Source organism: Tenebrio molitor, chromosome 4 (genome assembly GCF_963966145.1).
Source record: "Tenebrio molitor chromosome 4, icTenMoli1.1, whole genome shotgun sequence".
NCBI lineage: Eukaryota > Metazoa > Arthropoda > Insecta > Coleoptera > Tenebrionidae > Tenebrio > Tenebrio molitor.
In genome coordinates, this window is record NC_091049.1 from 6,161,698 (window position 1) to 6,170,442 (window position 8,745).

General features: G+C 36.1%; 1 long non-coding RNA gene across 1 annotated transcript; it reads left to right on the forward strand.

The window, feature by feature from the left end:
- Positions 1 to 7,125: 7,125 nt before the first annotated feature.
- On the forward strand, positions 7,126 to 8,454 carry LOC138128955 (uncharacterized). The gene is made up of 2 exons (XR_011158969.1): positions 7,126 to 7,848; positions 7,913 to 8,454. It is a non-coding gene; the product is annotated as an uncharacterized lncRNA (long non-coding RNA).
- Positions 8,455 to 8,745: the final 291 nt, after the last annotated feature.

The following is an 8,745-nucleotide window of genomic DNA, read 5'->3' on the forward strand; positions in this document are numbered from 1 at the left end:
AAACTATGATTTTCTGGTCCCTTTGTGCCTTTATTTGGTTCAGAAATATGAAAAAAATGCTGTTGCAAATGACAAGTGTGTCTGCAACCTGTACCGAGTTTAGGTATTTAATACCCTTTAATAGTGTTTTGAATATTTACTGTTAATACTTGTTCAATTATACTTTCTTGGTATTTAGTCTGAAAAAAAATGTACAGGACGCTGTGGATAATAGTAGATTATTAAATTTGGCGCAAATAAAAGTTCGTTCAGGGAGTACTATGACGTCATGTCAATAAAGGTGGTTTTGGCAAATCAAGCGAAGTGTCACTTCTCTGTATTCTCTGGCTAAGCTATCCGTTACAAGTTACAACCATATAACTATAAAGAGATATAATGCGCCTTGTGCCCAATTTTTCTTGCCAACATTATTAGACAAAAAACATATCGCTGTACTGCACTACTCATGCGCACTTGTGGGCAATCTCAAAGAGTAAGATCACACTTGTGTTTTGTTTCACTTAGATGGCTATAACTTAAATTGTTTTCTTGCTCATGCGCATTTGTGGACAGTCTCAAAGAGTGAGATGACACTTGTGTTTTGTTTCACTTAGATGGCAAGACCGCAAGACTTTCTACGCATAGGGAAGGTATAGTTTATTTTTTAATCAGAGCCACAACACCGCAATTCACACCCAAAATAGAGCTGACAACATTGTACACTTTTGACATAGGGTGAAAAATCTCATCATATAAAAATTGAAGTTATTAGAGATATTAGTAGCGCAGCATGTTAATAAAGTTAATAACAACTAATAACAACTAATTTGAGAGTTTAATAAATGTCTTACTTTGCTAAGCATGTTTAATAACACGTTTAAACTTTAGCTGCGAGTTTGCGTACTTTCAAGGACATTAAAAATGACAGACATTGGCTGGTATAGCCAATAGATATTATTAAATTCCCTAAATTTAGTAAAATTTTATATTTACAAAGCTAAATCAACAGGTCGTGGTTCTTTGATTAAAAAATAGACTATAGCTAAGGCGCATTATATTTCTTTATAATTATATGGTTACAACAACATAAGTTAAGATTGGTGAGACGAGACAGCTGGACGTATTTCTGAATGTATTCATCGTTTCAAAACCGCACTCTGTGTTGCACTCGGCAAATCCGTCACTGGCCGACCCTTCCTTGGCCGAATCAGAGCCGAATGATTTCTTCGAATGCGCTTAAAAATATTTCTCATATACATCGTAAATGTATTTATTATTTAATAAACACTTGCCGCAGGAGCCTAGGAAGGGCTTTGTCTATTATTGTCGTAGTTTTGTAAATATTCATATGCATTTAATTTTTGTAATGGTGAAAAAATAACTTTAACTTCAACACCTAATTTAAATTGATCTTTACTGAGGCAATTAAAAAAAAACGATGAAGGCGAACAGACATCATAATTTATGTCCAGAAGAATTTTGCGTTTATTAAGCGGAGTTTTATTTACACACACATTTTTTTTCAAAACTATCCTGGATGCGTTTAGGTATTTATACTAATATGTCAATATGTGTACATATTTACAGAAGATACCGTACACAGTACAATGTAATTAGGTACGAGACAGACATGTAAATTGTAATTTAAGTTGTTATTTGGGTTTGAAGAAAAATAACGTAAACATTTTTTTTATCAGAAAATATGAAAATAAAATTCGTAATTTTGTGTGGTACGGCCCGGCCGACTCTGCCGCCCCTAACGAGCCGTCACTGAACCTCGTACAGGACCACTATCGCTATGAAGACCAAATCGTGATTAATCTCCAACCAGAACAAAGTCCCATTCCACTACCCAATTTTTATGTTTTCTTGTCCACTCTAAACACGCTGCATGATCAGCTAGTGTTAATAGAGGTGCTATGTATGGACAAAAATTGTCTAAACCAAATCCTTTTGATCGATTTCTTACTGTTTGAACGTGAATTGTTGGTCCACCAGCATGTCGCAAGGCATTTCATACTTGTAACGCTCGATAGAAAGGATGCCTTCTCTTGTTAGAAGCAGATAACGATCGTGTGGAGCTGTTGTACTTCGCAGTCTTTCACTTCTGGGCCGTTATCTACCAGAATTTGTCTCAGCAAACCGATTCAACAGTTTACTTACAATACTCTGGCTAACCCCAAAATTTTGGGCTACTTCTGCTTGGCGGGACCGTCTTCAAGCATTCCAATAGCCCTATTCACTTCAAATTCACTTAAATGCAATCTTCTTTCCATATTTGGCAAAAACAATACGGTACAACCGTACAGTACACACAAATTGAGATAAGATCAACATTTTATCGAAAAAGAATTCAGTAAAAAGTGTAACAAAAAAAGAAGTTCTTTTACGCAGATTTGGTACAGTAAACTACCATGATGACGTTGTTATGATTTTTTTTTAATTTTTCTTAATATTTGCTTGAAGGATATATTTCAAATTTTACGCGCTCTAGGTACTACTTTCTCTGCGTAGAATTTAGTGATTTTTATGTCAACCAATCTCTCGCTGGACAAACTATACCAACTTTTTTCATTCGTTGTTTAGCTAAACTCCATCCATTTTCAATATACACAACTAAATCTAGTGATTTTAGTAACTTTTGTGGTGTAATAGGATACAACTTTTTTCTACTGTAAACGCAATGTCAGATAATAATTCAGGTTAGGTATGTATATTTTGAAGGTTATAATGTACGATTATTGTCATTTTTTACAAATCTCTAATCGAGTCCCGCAATCAAGCAAAGTAAACTAGTTTTGAATATTTTACTTAAAATATGGTATTCTACAGGTTAATATTAAATACCGGCATTGAAACCAACAAGTAGGTGTACCTTAATAAACATAAACAGATTTTAACGAAAAGATTTCAGAGCAGGACACAGAGCAGTGGCGGCTCGTGGGTTTTATTGTTGAGGAGGCAAACTTGAACAAACATAGTAATAATAAATACACCATAATAATAATTTTTTTAAATATACTATACCGGGTGCCCCAAAATGCTTACCAGTACGTTGTTAAGTAAAAATATCAGGTAAAAATATTCAATCTTCTTTTTTGTAGAAGATATGAACCTACTGTCGCTAGCAATAAATTTTGGTCGTCTATGTCATTTCAAAATTTGGTTAGATTATCACAAATTTAAAAAATTTCCCTGCCTGATTATGCCCATGTCAAAAAAATGAGAACAAAATGACAATTAATATCATACAACAGGATGATAGGTTATGACATTTACGACTGTTTACAATTGAGCATTTTCAATTGCATCAAAGAATGACCTTGACGACCAAAATTTATTGCTCGCGACTGTACATAATATTTGTTGTATTTTGATTTTTGGTGTCGTTCGATACAAAGGGCAATATTTTTAAGATCATTAAATCTTAAACGCGACTAAACCGTGTTTTCTGTTTCAACAGCAAATAGCATGCAAGGCCAACAAAACAACAAATTTTTGTTCACACTTCCGACTAGTCGTGTGCATTTCTGATACCACGTAACCACGTAGTGTTAAATTACCGTTTCTGTTTTCCACTTAGGCATATAAGGCCGGTTAAATTTGATTGTGGCTGATCTTGACTTTTTACAATTTGTCGTAAGACAATGAATTAAATGGATGATTTAACAATTAATCAATAACATCTTCGCAATTTCTTTAATTTCCATATCTTTCTTCATTTTATTAAACAATATAAAAATAAATAGAGATATTTTCATGTTTGATGGCGGAATCAAAAGACTGAGAAATGTCACAAATTTGTATTGTCACTGTCAAATTTCTCAAAGACGTTCGTGATTTCGACAGAAATGCAGCAAATTGGCAATAAGAAAGTTATTCATCGTCGAACTAGAGAAATAATTTGTAATACGTTTGATTATATGAGAATAACTTTTTCTTTAGAACCACTGACAAAAATTGGTTTCCTTAGAATTTATTTTTTCAGTCTATTTAGCGACTATTTAGCGACATTCCTTTTTACGGCGTGTATGAGAAATTTGACACTGACAATACAATTTTGTGACATTTCTCAGTCTTTTGTTTCCGCCACCAAATATGAAAATACCTCTAAAACACGGACTTTTGACCAGGGACCAATAACACCATTCCAAATCCAAAACAAAAACAAACGAGCACCTACAATCTACACTTGTAAACGACCACCGGTGCGTGGTCAAGAGTCAAGACTCGTTAGAGCTCGGCCACAGTTCGAGACCCAACAGCGTTCGTTCCCGCGATGGTCATATGTACATGAATCGTGACGTCTGTAAACAAGGCAAGCCACCGGCCGAAGTCATTTCTCGGGCACAAAACGATTTATTCCGAGAGCCTCGATGCTAGTTAGGCGCATTTCCATGCATTTTCGTCCGCTTAGCGGCGAACAATGCTGCGCCAAATTAAACTCTGCCTCCGGCCGACAAAAGCAACAAATGCTAACCGCTAAAATCTTCTTGTAACACATTTTTAAGAGAATAATTATCATTTATAAGCAAATATCTTCATAAATAATATGATTTAATATAATATTTAATTAAGTACTATATTTTTTTTTCTTTTTATTTAATTTTATTTGGGGAGGCACTGCCTCCGTTGCCTCCTCGGAGGAGCCGCCACTGACACAGAGTGAAAGCATGATACATTCAAAATGAATAGTGCTCAGGAGCAGACCCTCTCAAGTCAAGCCTGAAGACCGGCGGTCTTGTAATTAAAAAAAGCGCACAACGGCGCAAATATTTCTTCACTGTTCCATCGTGCGTCGTTTCCATTCTGTGCCTGTGCCCCCGATCCAGAAATTACTCCGTATTTTTCCTTCAGATATCTGTAGGAGACTGAAGCTAACATTTTAAATAGATCAATTTAAATTAAAAGTGGATTTATCAACTTACGGCAAAAATTTCCTCAACCATTCGGTAAACTGGCATCTTCCCCAAATTTGGACCATTTTGAGATAACCGCTTTTGAATTCAAAACTAACCGCCAATGAAAGCTATAGAATTACCGGCGTTCGGTACCGTCGGCGACCGCTTGGGGGCGTGGGTGAAAGTCGACAGGATCGACAGGGGATGAACGGCCATGTTTTTTTTTTTGGAGGGCACTTTTTCTTGACCGCAGAGTAGTACAGAAGTACCGTGTATCTTTCTATGTGCTAATTGTGCGATTTTAGTTGTTTTTTTCATTGAACTGTGCTAAATGTTGCTGTCCAACTTCTGTTTTGAACTAGGTATGTGTTTGGGGTACTAAAATTAATTCTGCTTCGCGCGAAATGTAGTTCAACAATAATAAGACACAAATGGGTCGCACGTGGGTTTCCACCATGTTTTACAAAATCCACATTTATCTCGACCATCCCCATGTATTATGTTTTTAACATTATAAGCTTGCGAAGGAGCGTAAGGCAGCCTGGTTCTAGTTTTGCTAAATTTATAAAATTGACGGATCACGTTTTCCCTTTGTTGTCAAAGCAGGTTTTTACAATTCACTAATTTTCCTAAAAGAAAATGGCTCCAAGTTTTAGCGTGGGTCTGTGGCTTTCACTTTTTATCAGCGCACTCCCTCACTTTGATCCCCTTTCTAATTATTCCGAGTGACGCTTTTGGTGTAACAAGTATTTCTTTATTGCTTAACATTTTTAATCAAAATTTGAAAGTTTCCACTTTCCATCCCGGTAGCAACCAATTGGGATTATATTTCAGGTATCTGCGCGGGCTTTTTCCTTATCCAGGGATCTTCTACATTTAGGTATTTTCATCGTTTAGTCCCGGGGCGCCCTCCATATTATCCAAGGGGGGGGGACCCCTTGTCGATGATCCGGCTCTAATAGGCTAGGGTCGACTGGACTGTGTTTTTTTGTTTTATTGTTATGTATGTGTTATTGGTTGTTACCACTTTTCCATCCCAAACTGAAAGTGTTCTTAGATTACTCCGTCAACAAAGTTTTGTCGCGGTTTCGTTTACATTTTCCAGTTGCTGTAAATGTCAATTCTTCCTTATCGCGAGGGTCTCTCTCTGTTTGAGGGGTTTAGTTGCTCCTAACATCCAATCGTTGAACACGACCCCGCGGCCCCTCGTTTAACATGTTGTGCCCCAAGAGAGACCCGAAAACCATAACGATTGGCGGGGCTTGCTGAATGCTGGTCCGCAACGTCGCTCATGGTGTAAGTTGGATCCGAGTTCCTTGGCACAGAACTTCCGGAATGGTAATCTGTTCTCGAAGTTTGTGGTACTTGACAAGCGTCGTTTGTTTTTGCTCTGAAATAGTCATATTCAATTCAACCGATGAACTTAGAGTACCTCAATTTGTTGACTTAACGTAAAGCAGTTAGGATTTTTCCCCTTAGCACTAAATCACGGGTAGGCGGGAAATGATAAAGTCGTAAGGATAGGTACCACAGACCCCCGGACCACCCAAAGCCACTCACTCCTTCTACAGCGTATCTGCCGTATTTTGTAAATTAACTTGGAAAAGAAAAAAAGAACATGCTGAAGTTCTCGCCTAGTGCCCGCTCTCGCTCGAACGGTCCGAAGTAACTGTTTTGTTTGTAAGGTACATGACCCTCCTGTTTTTTTCTGAATTTGAATTGTGTTGTTTATGAAATCAGTTTGCTCAATTCTCACTAGCTGTCCCGTCCACGTTGTCACTTCGGACTTGTTCGTATTTTCAGGAGAGGTTTTTAGCGGAGCCTCATTCGGGGGTCTGGGAGAATGGCCAGAGCTCACCATTTTCCTAGAGTTCTAAATGAGTAGTCTTCTCACATTTGAGGAGACTTGGGTGCCCTCTCCCGAGACGTTTTATTATTCATGAATCCCGGCGTTAACGAAAATCATAACTTTGAATAAATAGCTGGTTTTAATTATTGTGTTGTTTTATTTGCACTCTTCTGTGTGGTTCACAAACCCTGTTGGAACGAATCTGGTAATGTTTAATTTGTATTTAAAAAAAAAAAACACAACGTAGGGAAATTAACTAAGTACGATCACGCGCTCTTGGCCAGTTTTTTTGAATTTCGCGGGTTTTATTTCTCATTGTGTTTGTTGGTAAAAAAAAAAATGAGATGGCCGATTGGTGGGAATTTTGAATTACCCACTTGGTTCATGACAATTTACTTCCCAAATGTTTTTAAAACACCGGTGAACACTTTGTTTTATTTCTAAAGTGAAGCATTTTCTCTTTATAACCCTGCCTGTGGCCTCCATGATATCGCTACTTGATCGTATTTTTTTCAATAATTATAATGTGACAGTGTCAAATATTTTGACAAATTCAAAACGTCCGCTTTGAATGTTCAATATTAGAAAAAATAAAACACTTTCATTGCAATACAAAAAAAAAAAAAAAAATCCCTAACAGTAATGTACAGCGTGATCAACAATGACTGAGTCTGTTGGCAATGAAACAATTGAAAAATATTGGTGTTTTTCTGTTTCGTAATTGGCACTGACCGGATGTTTTAAGTTGACACGACATTTAAAAAAAATTAGGTTATGTCGGGTATGTTTATGCCATGGATTTATTAGTACTGGATACGGCAATACCCTATAAACGTATGTCGACTTTGAAAAAACATATCACAGACTTCGGTACCTTCCCCCATTTCATTCTAACCTGTATTAAAATATGTTTCTCTCTGTTATTACAATACGTATGTCGTTTTGATGTTTTGCAAATGTTAATTTTGAAGTTTGAAATTAATTCAAAAGTCTGAACCTGTGGTCGGAACTGTCATAAAACTTCCTGAATTCGTAAAATAGAATAATTGCAATAATGAAAACCTGCAGAATTTGTTCTACTCCTCATAGTTCTTCAAGACAAGACTTATCTTTTCACTGGTATGTACCTAAAATAGACGATTCTTTACAAATACCGAAGACCTGGGTGAAAAAATGATTTCAGTTTTCCAAAAGAAACATTCTTAAGAAACAAATGGTTATCAGTGTGGAAGAGACAATCAAAGTTGCAAACGATGCGGTTATTTGTTCAAAACATTTTCGGAATTCTGATTAGGATGAATGTAAAAGGGTTTGTATAGGTATCTTCACAATACCTGAATTTTCCTACCACACCCAATGCCTCCTTTAATCTCAATTTCCCAGAAGAACATTGTAGTGGCAACAAAGATAGAGCGTATAAAACTTAAATATTTAATTTCTCTTTCATAACTTACTTACCTATTTTTAAAAATTGTTAGAAAATAAAACTACGGCTTCTTAATCAGTAGATTCGAGATATAATGCAGATGTAACAGTAGAGCATTTTAGTAGCCCTCGAAAAGCAAAACGACATGTAAATATGATCCAACATGTTGACGAGCAAAGGGAAATACACTACGAATGTAAGAAAACTGCGAAAGCTCCAACCAAAAACAAGATAAGAAGTAAACTTAACAAAGTTGTATTATTTAATAATGAATAAATATAAGAATCTGTTACGACTAATATATATTTTGGTGTTTTTTTGTAAGTTTCATGGATACTTTTGTGAGTTTGAATTTACGCACAAATTAAAGTTAAGTGATTCACAAAAATATAGGTAGTTGTTGAAGGCAGACAACTCTCTTCACCTTTGTAGTCCAAACCTAGATTTCCTTTTGTGAAATCTTTACCAACAGCATTCAGTGTTTCACATTAGAGTGAAAAATACCTGGCTTTAGACGAATTAGTCATTCTTAATATGTTCAAGTTCTAAAACAATAATACTTGATAGAGTTAACGGTTCAAATACTCTCG